The sequence below is a fragment of the Siniperca chuatsi genome, linkage group LG12 (genome assembly GCF_020085105.1).
Source record: "Siniperca chuatsi isolate FFG_IHB_CAS linkage group LG12, ASM2008510v1, whole genome shotgun sequence".
Lineage (NCBI taxonomy): Eukaryota > Metazoa > Chordata > Actinopteri > Centrarchiformes > Sinipercidae > Siniperca > Siniperca chuatsi.
In genome coordinates this window covers 13,314,621-13,328,490 of record NC_058053.1, presented here as the reverse complement: position 1 = coordinate 13,328,490, position 13,870 = coordinate 13,314,621, and positions in this window count along the sequence as shown.

The window sequence follows — 13,870 nt, the reverse complement described above, 5'->3', positions numbered from 1 at the left end:
ATATGAGATCATTTCTGCGCTTCTTCAAACCGCTTCATTTGCCTTCACTTTTATCATGTAAACGCAGACTGTTAACCTATTTTACCCTGCAGACAAGTCAAACCAGAACCAGAACCTAACAGTTTCCCGACAATAAAAGGCCGACCTACAACCTGTTAATACAAATAAGAAGAAAACGCATTCAGCGTGCAGCTGAAAAGAACACATTTATTGTGAAATGTGAAACCTGGTTGCGCACAGCAGAGCTTTATATCGTGCGGCATAGCGCTGCGCTTGTCTGTGTCATTTTGAATTTTAAGTGAACAAGAAAGATGTGATGATGCCACACACATGCACGGTTTTCTCTAGGCTACAGTTGTACGGTTTAAAGTTTTTACCTGAGCCAGCGGTTGATGAAAAGACAAAGTAACCTTGTGGTTTTATTGCAGTTTAATAGTACGCATGTTAGTTCCGCCAACCTCCCACAAACCCCCGGAGAGTCCGTCTCCGCGTTTCTGTTTTCAGTCAGGTAAAAAGTCCCACTGTATATCCTTTAATCCCATTTACTGATTGCCCTCACACAACTACAATTCAACTCAGCCACTCTGAGATGTTGCTACGCATCAAATCTGCATATTGTAGTCTGTAATTGCAGAAATGAAAGTCATTTAGAAATGTATATAAAACGGCAGTGATTGGCCTGCACGAACTGAAGCAGTGCGCTGTCACAAACCCTTTCCTTTAGTCTATCAGAGGAGAGAAGTGATGCCAGGCTCTGAGGCATGTCTGGGACTTATCCTCAGTGATTCCACATTTATCACATGATCAAGATGAAGGGAACAGCTTATTTTGAGAGATTTTAGCAGCAGGCAATAAATTGTCTAAATAATTAGATCGTCACTGTAAAGTGCTAATTCCAAGGCAAATTGGGATTACATTCAGAACCAGTTTGCTGACATTTAGCAGATCTGTTGAAAGGGTGCATTACAATGTCACAAGTTCTCTCTATTGACTCAAAGTACAGTTAGGTTTTAAACATGTCTGAACACAATAAAACATGACACAAGTAGCTAATACTTCTGTCAGTGTTTGTGCATGACTATATATGCTGGAGGACTTTGTGTCTAAATTCATTAACAGCCTGACTTAATTTCCTCCCCACACTTGACATCAGCGGGAGGTTAGACATAATCTTGTCAGCACAAGTCGGGCTAGAAGAAGGGAAAGAAATTATTTTCCAGTTGTTCAGTCTCGTCTTCAGCTCCTGCACAGGGAACAACAGCCCAAAGCCAGCAGGTAAAGGTGGCCGGCTGGGGCCAAGAACAGAGCTTTGCTGCAAAGTGCCTGTACAGTAAGTGAGAAAGAAATCAAATTATAAGACTTCTGGCTTCTGAGAATGCTGCTTCACATTTACAGTGCCACTATTAGATGCTACCACACACACACGCCACGGTGCACGCTGTGACGATCATGGATTATGTTGCATGCACAGCTGCACTTTTGTCAATTCTGTGATGCAAGATGACAGGTTGGCTTGGTGGATTTGAAGTGCTGTAGCCCTGCTGTAGGTGTGTTTAGTCTGGTGACTGCACGCAGTGGTTCATTTGAGCTGAAGGAGCCTTTCCCCAACAACAAAACTGAACAAGGATATACTTTCTTTTGACTCTAACATGTATTTTGTCATTTTTTTTGCTAAAAAGGTTTGCATGTTGACTGCGTTGATTGTGACTTCGATTTAGTCTGGAGGTCTAATGTGTGAATTACCATGTTGGGAGGCCACGATAAACCAGACCTTTGCCTCATCTAATCCCTGTGGTGGGTGAGCACTTGACCTTTCACCTTTGCACTATATGAGAACTTGGTAGACATCTCAAACTCCTACTGGAATTATGTTTAGATGAAGTAGATTTCAGCAGCAGTCAGTGAAAGATACTGTGGGAGAATAATTCTAAAGATGCACAATTACGCTTGTTACAAACTTCTGTGCTACACTGTGTAAAACTACTTGCTTTTAAATGCAGCCCGTTGATGATCTATCTTCTCTCTATACGGCATATGAGTTTCTGACACAACATGTAATGGACTTGTCTTGACTTGGATCAAATTAAGCCGAGAGTAAATCACAGTTAAGTATTATCTTTCTTTACATTTTATGTGAGTGACATTAAAAGTTATTTTCAGGTACAGAGTGACAATCTTATTAGAAAGCTTGTGAGCAAGACCTTAAATAGATCTGCATGCATTGCTTTATGACTAAAATGCCATAACACGCTCTTTATTACTTGACTCTCTCTCAAATGAAAGTGATTTAAACAACTCATCTGACTTTTTCAGTATGTCAGCGCACTCTGGTTTTCATGTTGCTATTTCCCGTAGATGTTATATTTCACCTGTTCCGTCAGCAGTCCTTGGTTACGTACCACTTTTCAATAATTCTGCTAGTTTTCATTCATTCAGTCTACACTCAGAATCGCTTCCTTTCATGTTACCTTTCCCTCTGTTCAGGAAGGCTGCTGTGCAAGCCCGCAGTAAAACATGTTGATTACACAACTTATGAATCTCATGAGTCCTGCCGACAATAGCTCTAAACAAAATGAATGAATAATGAGTTGAATGATGGCCCTTTGGATACGACTGCCTATAGTTATATTACTGAGACTATTTGATTTACCATATTGAAATGCTGATGATTGTCCAATAAATAATGCAAAAAGCTGATTTTCAAGGGGCCAGGCAGGAAAAGAAATCCACCTTGCATATGGAAGTGAGCATAGATGGAAGTGAGCCGTGTGTGTCCCTCTCAGCCTGTGGCCCAGAGCAGCTTTATCATTCATAGGACTAAACAGACAATCAATTCAGCAGCCATGTATGAAGGATGAAGGGATGCGACAAGCTGTGAATGATGAGGAGCCAAAAATCAAAGGCCTCACTCCTTCTTAGCTCTAATGGCCATTACCAGCCCAGACAGCACCAGTAAAATGAGGTTAATCATTGGCACAGATCCTTTCAAAGAAGATTGACTGGACTTGATGCCTAGTCAGATCACTCATAAATATTTACTTCATATTAAACAGCTGTGTATGCTCTGTTAATGCACATTGATTTCTGACGGATGCCATCAAATTATTGTTTCAAGTGTGGTCAGTAAAAACCATTAATGCAATTCTTGTACCAAGACTCAATTATGCTAACCACAAGAAATTAATAATGCAAGAAATTGACAGGACATTATGTTAGAGAGGGGTTTCTTCAGGTTTCTGCAGGAAACTATAGATTTGGAGGAAAAAAAGTCAGGTCATTTTGACAAATTATCATATAAATCACCACAAGAGTTTGAATAGTACATTCAGTGTGGATAGATGGTACACTCTGTCTGCCTGAATTAAATAACCTTACAGTTTAAGTTTATGGGCACAGCATGTATCAGTATTGAACACACTGGCTCAGTCCTTTGACCTTATTGACAAAATGAAATCGGAAATTTCCTTAATAGAAAGAGTTAATGTTTCCGCAGGCAGACATGTTTCCGATTCAATTAGTTTTAATGAAGCCGGTGCTCAGTGGTTACTGAAGTAGAAAAAACAGGCATAAATGCCTGATGGTAATAGAGGACATATTAAGGAGGTAGGGATCGGACACACAGTGCGTGTTTCTAAGTGGCGAAAAATGCCTCTATCAGGCTGGTAGGAGCCAGTGGCTTGGGAAGCAGTGAATTGTATGAGCCTCAAATGATGCATTAGGTCTCTGGGGCAAGGCTGGAGGAGACCGAGGAGCAAGCTGTAAAAACACACGGGAGAAGAATCTGGTTTTGATGACGCATGTGGGGTATCACCAGCAGAGTGTAAAATCATGCCTGTCTAAAAATCACATGCAGTCTAACCTACAAATCAGTTTATTCTTAGATTGATATTATTTTGTAATATCGTTACTTTTCGTTTCCAAAGTCTAAAAAAATGCTGCTCATTACCTGCTTTTTGTATTCTCCCCCATTTATACCTTCCACTTTGACAATGTGACTGAATGCAGGGATGCAAACTATCCCCCGTCTGATGTCAGTGTGTAAAATGTCAACATGGTCAGATGCACTGGCTCAGTTTCCGCAAGAATATGCCCTCATCCTGTGTTATGGTTTGTGCTGCTGCTCCATGTGAAGTGAAACATATTAAAACACACCCATGCACATGTAATCTGTTCATGTCTTTGAGTCAAATCATGTGTGTGTGTGTGTGTGTGTGTGTGTGTGTGTGTGTCTGGTCTTCTATTATCTGCTAAGTGTTATAGAGTTCCTTTCAGTCTTTTGCAGCTCTTTTCATATGCATTTAGTCTTGCTGAATTAAAGCAACCCAGATTAAAAAGCAGGTACATAAGTGCCCTGATAGCATAGGGGTTTAAGGTGCTGACCATGTAATCACAACGTCCCTGGTTTGATTCCAGCTGGGGAACTGTGTCATTCACCCAATTCTCTCTCCCTTGATTTCCTGTTTGTCTCTACCGTGTGTTCTCTAATAAAGGCATAAAATGTCCCCAAAAATACTTTCACACAAAAAAGGTACATCTATTGAAGTGATATGGAAGGGTTAACCGGAAAATTAGGCCTTACGAGCGCCAAACCTAAAACCTCAGTTGTGCCGCCCCTTGATTAAACAAGCACATTTGGAGAAAGGTTGCTACGGTTTTGCAACTACAAAGTCCTCCCCTCGGTGTATTTTTGCTTCCAAGCAGAATGCCAGAAGTGATCAAATCAAGTTGAGAAAAGGAAATAAAAGAGCTTGCTTTATTGTGTTTTTCCAAACACGTCACCAACAGCAACTGCACCACTTTTTTTTATCCTTAACCTTCACTGTGCTAACTAACAGGAGGTAAACAAGCCCGATAGTAGAGTGGTGGACTCTTGAGGGGTCAAGAGGGGAATATGATGTGTGTGTGTGTGTGTGTGTGTGTGTGTGTGTGTGTGTGTGTGTGTTGGACAAAAGGGAAGGGGAGAGGAGTTTGTGGTGTGTGTGTGTGTGTGTGTGTGCGTGTGTGTCACAACAGACAGAAGAGATCCAGCCCAGGCTCCCACACAGCTTTGTCATATCACTAGGAGATTAGGAACACACACATGTCAAGCTAGGCAGAGCCTGCCGCAATAATGCACCTGCCAGCTCTCAAGATCCACTCAACCCCTGTTCAACCCCTTGTTCCTCGTGCTAACACAAAAGGCACACACACACAAATGTACCAAATTTTTTAAATATTGATCTTTCCTTAATGCACATTTGGAAACTGAAGGATGTAATTTAAGATCAGTGGGAAACAAATGAATTGAAAACAACATTACGCATATTAACTTGTCACACACACAAAAGAGGAATAAATCAAAAGCAATGTGAGTATTGAAGTAGGTTAAAGAAAAATGTAGTTCAACACACGTACAGTGAAGAACACAAAATATCAAAGACATGGAAAGGTTGGGATGTGGGAAAAGTGGATATTTTACATGAAAAGCCTGACGGGAGAAGGTCGTTGTCTTTCTTCATGACAGAGTTCTCCAAGAAAAGGAGAGAAGGGAGGCTCAAAGAGATTCATCTCCACCAGGATTCAAGGTCATCCAACCTAGTCATCCTAGAAGCACTTGAAAAATATGGAGTGAAGACTGGAGATATTCTTCCCCCCAAAAAGGAGTGTGGAGGGAAGACTGACTGAAGAGAATCACTGACCTTCAAACAAGCTCTCTATCCATATAGAGTAGGGGAAGACATGCACAATCCATCAAAAATGCACATGAACTTTCCCTCTTCAAATAGTTCCCGCTTGAATAGCAGTCAATGGATCAAATATGAATATTGCATATACTGAATTGCAGGGGATCAGATTGAATTCACTTTGAAAAAAAAACAAAAAACAAATCTGCAATATTAAAATATTGTATTTTGAGATTGAGTCTCAAAAATTTTGCATACAGTATGAGAGCGAACGTTGGATTTAAACCCTGTTTTTGAAAAATAAATAAAGTGGGAAAACATTTAAATCATCTAAAATGTAAAGAGAAGAAAAGATGTACAAGATATTAAAAAGTGTAAAAAGAATTCAGAATCCACACTATGCCATGAAATTGCCTTTTGCCACAGTCCCTCTTCAGGAATGGAAAGATCAGTGTTAATTTTCAGCCAGTCTTTGATTGGATGAACCTGCCTCCCTATTGCACGACATGGCTACCACAGGTCAGTGGCTGGTGCAGCGTAGCATGAAACAAACAAATAGAAAAAGGCACCTTGTGGCACTTGACTCTCGCCAGAATGCAACTGACGACAAGCCTACCAGCGTCCTATAACGACCTGTGCCTCCTAACCAAAGAATGGGAGAAAGAGGGGAGGAGGGGAGAGAGGAAAGAGAGCTGGTTAAGGGGGAAAAGATGGATTTAGATCTGGAAATAGGGAAGGAGAACAGAGAGGTTGAGGAAATGGTTGGGAAAGAAGTAGCATTGTTAGAGCTATGAAATCCAGGATGAGGTGACACCTGATCAGAACCAGCTGCAGTGATAAATATATTAAATATTGAACAGCAAAATGCAACAGTATGTAGAGAGGAGAAATATAAATAATTAATCGTGACAGAGAAGAAGCTTAAAAAAAATCAAATGGCCTGATATTTCAGTACAGTAAAAGCTTGAGTGATTTCTAAGTAAAATCTCAACACAAAGCGTTAGTGTGTGTTATGTTTATTTGTTCTATCTACTGCAACACTGCATTACTGTGGCACTGAGTTGGCTTTCCTTTATGATGTTGGTTGTAACCTGACTGAAAAACAAATTCGAATCACTGAATTTCAGGGTGCTTTTGTAAGGCCTCTGAGCTGCTTGAATATATATATATAGCTAGCAGATAACAAGATACTGCTAATTAAAAAAAAAAACTTATTAAAGGGGATGTTATGGTATACTGGGGCTGGGCCCAAAAGCACAACCAGGACAGCGAGTGTGCAGTAGTAGGTTCCGTTTATTTAGAAGAGCACACAATGAGGAACCAGGAGTGTGGAGGTAAGGCTGGAAGCTGGTAGACTGGAGGCAGACAATGACCGCCACGAGGCTGAGGAGAGCAGGCAGGCTGAGGCAGGAATGCGGTCCGAGGCAAGGCAGGTGAGAGCTGTGGTGAAGTCCTCCTGGAAAGGCGGTGGGCAGCGCGGAGGCAGGTGACACGAGCAAACCTGGGCATAGGGAGTTAAACACGTTAATCAGGCGTTCTGATGTCATGCAGGCAATTTCTTAGCGGGGTAGACAAGAGCCGATGAGTTATACCACTAAACGGACGATCTGGTGAAGACTGGTGAGAAGAGCCCGGTTGATATACTGTCAGGTGTGATTGTGGATGGAGAACAGGTGAGCAGCAGTAGATGGTTCGCAGGTGTGTCAGTTGCTGATTGGCAGTACCTCGGAGGCCGTGCCCCACAGCATACACACACGCACGCACACACACACACACACACACAGACACAGACACAGACTAACAGGGGACAGGCAGACAGGAACACTAGGAATGGCACAGCCATACCATGACAGGCGAACTGTGATTTTGCACATCAAAGTCTGTTTATAGGTCTTAGGAGTACTACTGTATGTGTAAAAAAAAAAGTTGTATAAAGCCTTTTGTGGCTTCAGAGAGAGCTGTGTGAAGTCTGATAAATTGACTCAAGTGATGTCACTTGAGTCAGCATCGGTTGGGTCTGAAGACTACAAGTTTGAAAATGAAAAAAATCTGGGGGTGAGGAGTTTGAAAGAAGTGAGCTTAGGCCTCTGTAGCCTGCTCATCATCTCTGCTTCAGGCTAGAGGCCACATTAGCCACTACTAGCATAACACACCCGAATCCCTGACCGAACTGTTGCGATTGAGTTGCATTGTGGGTAATATAGGCGCCATGTATTGACAAGGAAGAAGGATGTGCGGAATAAAAAAGAAGATCTCTCTGGTTCTCCTTCATCGATTTTGATCCTTTTTAAAAAGTCAGACAATGCAATGCTAAAATCTCTACTCTTTTATGGACCTTTATTTAATTAAACAACATAAATGAAGATGTGCATAAAAACAGGACACTACTGTACTCTTTTACCAAATCTAAACATATTCGAAACCTAACTGTGTTTCAAGACAGCCTTCTCGAACAGTTCATGCAAAATTAATAAAAAATATAAGCTGGACAGGACAAGGCAAAGAGGGTAGGAGGAGGGGCAGGAGGAAAAGGGACAAGACAGGGGAGAGGGGAATGGAGAACAGGAGAGCCAGGCTGATCATCCTGTGATAAGGAAGGAAAATAAGTCTGATTATCACAGAGACCGGGAGCATTAGACAGACAGTTGGGAGTCATCTCAAACTCAGGAGGGAAGAGGCAAGACAAGAGGTCACAATTATGCCCCGCTAGCTGCACTCCCCTCCTCCTCATGAAGTCCTCTAATATATTCGGTTAGTTCCTGTATGGCGCGGAGGGGAAATTCTAATTACAGGGTGGGGGAAATTTTGACACATGTGAGGCAGAGATCAATATTTAGCACCATAATCAGCCATGCCTGATGGTTTGACGGTGTCACTGTGAGCAGGCTGCAGCTCTCCATTAGAGTGCTTGGGAAGGAGCAGACGGGCAGGCGAGCAGGCAGGCAGCCAAGCAGGCAGGCTGCAGAGAACCGCCAAACTCCCAGCCATCATGAATCAAAGCAAGTGATGCCTCTCGTGCTCCATTTTGCTTTGCTTTTTATCTTCATTCATCCTCTTAAAGGAGAAAAGTGAACTCTGTCAGACTGGTTTGTGATAGGGGTGCAGGGTGAAGAGGAAAAGAAAGGAAGACAAATGCCACAGAGGGGATACGGTAGATCAGGAGGAAGTGCAGCTGTCAGGACTTTGGACTGTGAGATGATTGTAAGGTACACAGATGGTCTTGTCTATTTAGCGATTTCACTTATTGGTTTGACAAATATTTCATTTTGATTCCAAACAGTGGTGGAAGAAATATTAATATATTTTACTTAAGTAACAGTAGCAATACCACACAGTGAAAATACTCCATTACTAGTAAAAGTCCTGCATTGGAAATATTACTCAAGTAAAAGTATTATTATCAAAATGCACCTAAAGTATCTAAAGTAAAAGTACTCAAAGCAGAAAAATGGCCAATAATATAATATATATCATTGGATTATCATTACAGATGCAAGTAGCATGAAATGGAAATACTCAAGTAAAGCACAAGTCCTCAAATTCGTATTTAAGTGCAGTACTTGATTAAATGTATGTAGTTACATTATAACACTGGTTTTGAATAAAACTTCTTTAAAAAATAATACATTTACAAATGGGCAGCTTATTTCAACGTCGTAAACACAATTACTATATTTTATTTTATTATTTATTTTACAAACAGATACATACACACACACACTCACACAACATCTGTGGCATGTGAACAAGGCTGCTCAGCTGACATGGATAGTGACCACTGACTCAGTATCAGGAACATGGTGTTGTTTCCAGAGGGCAAGGAGAAAGGACGAGGGGCAAAGGAGGGGGCATGTGGAGGTGCGTCTGTGTGTATGTATGTGTGTGCAGAGGTGGGTGGGTGGGGGGTGGAGGGGGGCAGCCCAGCCCAGGGTCTCCCCTGTCTCCATGTGTCAGCCCATCTCCTTGTTCTTGCATGTCACTGACACACACGTGGGTACTTACCAACCCAAGTTGCTCCAATTAATGGCTGTCCCACTGCGCTGTCCGTTGTGCGGTGTACTAGCCTGGGTGACAAGATATGGTCTGGGATCTGTCTCTCCAGTGACATAAGGAAGGAATTTTAAGAGGGAAAAGTGATGCAAACACATACCGCCTCATGCTGCGCCAAGATAGGTAGATAACAAAGACTCTTGTAAATGAGTGGCAGCAAGGAAGGCATTGAGGATTCTCTAATTACTTGCTGCAATCTATCTAAGTCACTGGCCTTCTAATTTGATTTATCAGAATGCATGAAATCCCTTGGAATAATGCCCTTATTAGAAGGACAGAATTGACGGGGGGACAAGAGGTCTGCCGAGAGGAGGAGGAGAGCGGAGATTTAAGCATCAATTACAGTCAAAAGGAGAATTAATAGTTATTAATACACAAACATAGCTATAGTTCTCTCTGCTACCTCTCTGCCACTATGAGACAATCCCCTTCACACTTGCCCCGCCACACACACGCACATGGTCACACACACTTCCACTGCATGGAGATACACATACCAGCATAAAGAATACATACAAACAGGCGTTTTTTTTTTCTGTTGACACACACCATTATGCACATAATAATAATAATAATAATAATAATAATAATAATAATAATAAATAATAATAGATGCAAACAAACATGTCAAACACACAGATATAAATTCACAAGGTAAAATAAGCAAATACAGAAACAGAAATGCATACTGCACTGAGTGAAAATGAGCATCTAAAAAATCATGCGTAAAAGCAGCACAACAGTGACAAAGGCAAGATGCCATAAATATCTCTTACTCTGGATGGTTCGCATCATTTTGCCCACCGGCAGATCAAAGGTCTTTAACTCTTTAACTAAATTCTTGACTGATAAATTCAATTGCTGTCAGTCTTCCAGGGCCCTCAATGTAATATGTGCATTTTGATTCAATTTGCCCCACAAATACATACATATACATATTGTTTATCTGGTTATGGGCACAAAAAAATCAATACTTATATCTGTGCTTTGTCATTCCTAAGTGCATCATGAAATAGCAAGATATCCCTCTAATTGAATCCAGCAAAACCACAGAGATTGTTAATTTTGTGCTATTAAGCGTTTGCAACATTTACAATGTCTTCTTTTTGCCTGTTGATGACTCTTGTTTGTCCCCTTGTATGGGAAAAGAACTTTTTATATATCTAAAAATTTAATTTAGAAAGGTCAATCTCTAAACAAATAACAATAAATCAAAGATGAAGCTAACTTGTATCATTTCTAAGAAGAGGAATTCAAAGTACAGGAATAGTTTTCATAAGCTCATTTCATTAGAAACAGAAAAACACTGTATTTTGCTATGTGAAGGATAAGTATTTTGTAATTACAAATTATAATGATTATTCAAATCATCCTTATTAATTCATATGTTACAACAGCACATTTATTGAATGCCTCCATATCACATGCACAAGAATAACAAGAAAAGGACAGCTTGTCATGTTAAATAATTTAAAGGGCTGTGAAGGCAGCAATGCTGTATTAGGTGACACTCTGATCTGAGTTTTATGTTAAATCCTGTGGTTTTTGTTAAAGGGTTGCTGAGTGGCTGAAAGGAGTATGCCAGTGTGCTGTTGCCTTGCTGTCAGTCACACAGAAGCAGTATTTAGACAGGGAGCTGAGAGGTCTGCTCCGCTGCCAGCACCTGCCTTTTAAACAGCCCTTTCCTCAGAGAGACAGCTTTGCACTGAGTGCCAGTCAACCTCGACACCCCCCCTCTACACACACACACACACACACACACACACACTTTGATAGCCAACAATTTGGCAGAAGGGCAGAAATGATCATGTATGGTTAGACCAAAAGGTACATTGTAATGGGTCTGTTTCAACAAAGTGGAGCAAAAGGCGGCTGGACAGCAGATTCATCAGCATTACTTGAATGGAGGAACAAGCTCATACAGCATTACGTGGCTGACAGGGAAGATGAATCTAGGCAACTCTGCGCATCGGGAATCCTCATAGACCTTCAGTCATGGCCTGTGGTAAAGACTGAAGGATGGGAGAGAGGTTGTGGAGATAACACATCACGCCCTGTCTACGTCCCATATTATGATGCTGTCCTGTAGAGTGTCTGGGACAATACTGTGTTAGCTGCCAGAGTGCCGCTGACATCATTGACAAACCTCTATGGTGTCAAGCAGTCACTCACACTTCTACTGGGTGTCTGTCATCATGCTCAAACAGTCAGGCACTGACACCTTTTCACGTGAATGAAGATTCTCCAGTGACTGACAAAAAATAGTGGATGGCCTTTAAGGAGGGGGAAAAGACACTACAAGAATAGCACCTCTCCTCAAAAGGAAAGACTTATAATTTGCAATAATGGCACACCAGTAGCTCTTGGAGAGAAAATTACAGGAAAAAGCCTATCTGAAAAATCCTTTTAACTGGCAGAAACACATCCATTGTAGACAGAAGTCTTGTTTACTTGGTAAAATGGCATCAATTAGGAGCGGATAGCAAAATTAGCATATTCTCTTAATGGACTGGCCTTTCTTGTGCGGCGCTCTCACACTGATTGTATGGAAGGGACATGTTAAGGGAGACTGAGAAAAGGTCAGGTGTCTGCACCATTCAGGTGATCATATTTTTCACCAAACAGTTGTGCATTCTCCATGGCTATTGTCATGTTACACTGTAGCTGAGAGCAACATTGCAGTATGAGGGGAAATTTTATTTTGAATTATTGCGGAATACAAGTCACTCATTCTGACACTTTCAAGATACTGGACCAGTAGCTCTTGGAAATATCTACTGTGTTTTAAATATTCCATATTCCTTTGTTTAAAAATGATTTGATCACAATGTACATCTTATGATTAAAGCACACCAATAAATGTAACTACTTCAGAAAAAAATTATTAATTCCAGTGAAAATGTTACTACAAAAGTCTAAGTTATAAATCAAACAAAAAAAGAACTACATTCCAACAATGAATATCTGTAAAGGCATGTGGCCAAAGATGTGCTCATCAAAAGTTAAATACAATCAGATCTACTGTGTGTTTTCTTTCCTGATTGATGAATGTCAGCACACTGTTAGGATTTAAGCGTACTCAGAGAAAAAATATAGCCAGAAATTAGAGAAATTAACAGACAATTTAAAGTGGTGTTGAAAATCCTGTTCCTAGCACTGAGCTAATCAGTTTGAATGATTTGCCACTTTATTTCAATTATTAACAGCCCCCCATCACTTTGGAAGCTAATTAATTCTAAAAATGATATTTCATCATCAGTGCTGCAGTACGTATCTCAAGAAGGGCTCAGCTCCTCCCAGCCAGACCAAAGCCGCAGACTGCAAATTCTCTTCCCTCCCCCTCCACCCCTCCTCCCCCTCCTCCCTTGTGCCTCTGCTCCCACCACCCCAAATTGACTGGTCTTGCACAGTTGCAGCTGAACAAGAAAGGAATTGCTAGTGTCAAGACACAGTTTACAAATATGACATCTCCTCTGCCATGGCTGGAAATATGAAATATTGATTTATGTGCAGTAAAAGGTCTTATAAAAATGATCACATACACATGAGGGATTAATGTGCAGAAGATCAATAGAAATTTCATTCTTGACACTAGACTGTCACCTATGGTGAAATGCTAAAATAAAGAAATCAATATTATCTATGAAATGTCAAATTTATTATAATTATGTGGATGAAAGCTGGCCAAGTGGCTCCCAGGGGGCTGAGAGGGATAGGGTATCGCTCTCAAGCATCCCTCATGTCCCTCCCTCTCATGCTGCCAATTTTGAGAGCAATATTGGTGTAAAGGGTTTTCACCTGTTATGTATGGCCTTGTTGTAACAAATTCCTCCAGGAATATTTAACTGTGGAAAGACTGACAATGGACAGAGCTGCAGTTCATAGCCTGCAGGTTGCGTAGTTAACAGCTGTTAGCTTTGGCACATATTGTATGACTCTGCCCTCTCGATTGAAACCTATTTGGCAGCTGCTGCTGACATGGACAAGTCACAGGCCACTAAAGTACGACATCTCAGCATGCGTCCTGGATCAAAGATGACAGATTCAGTCAGGCTATGTATTGATCTTAAGGCTCGAATGTAGTCAGTAATCATGCGGATTTGTTTTGCTGTGGACATTAAACTATTTAATAAGAAAGGAATTCACATGAAGCAATA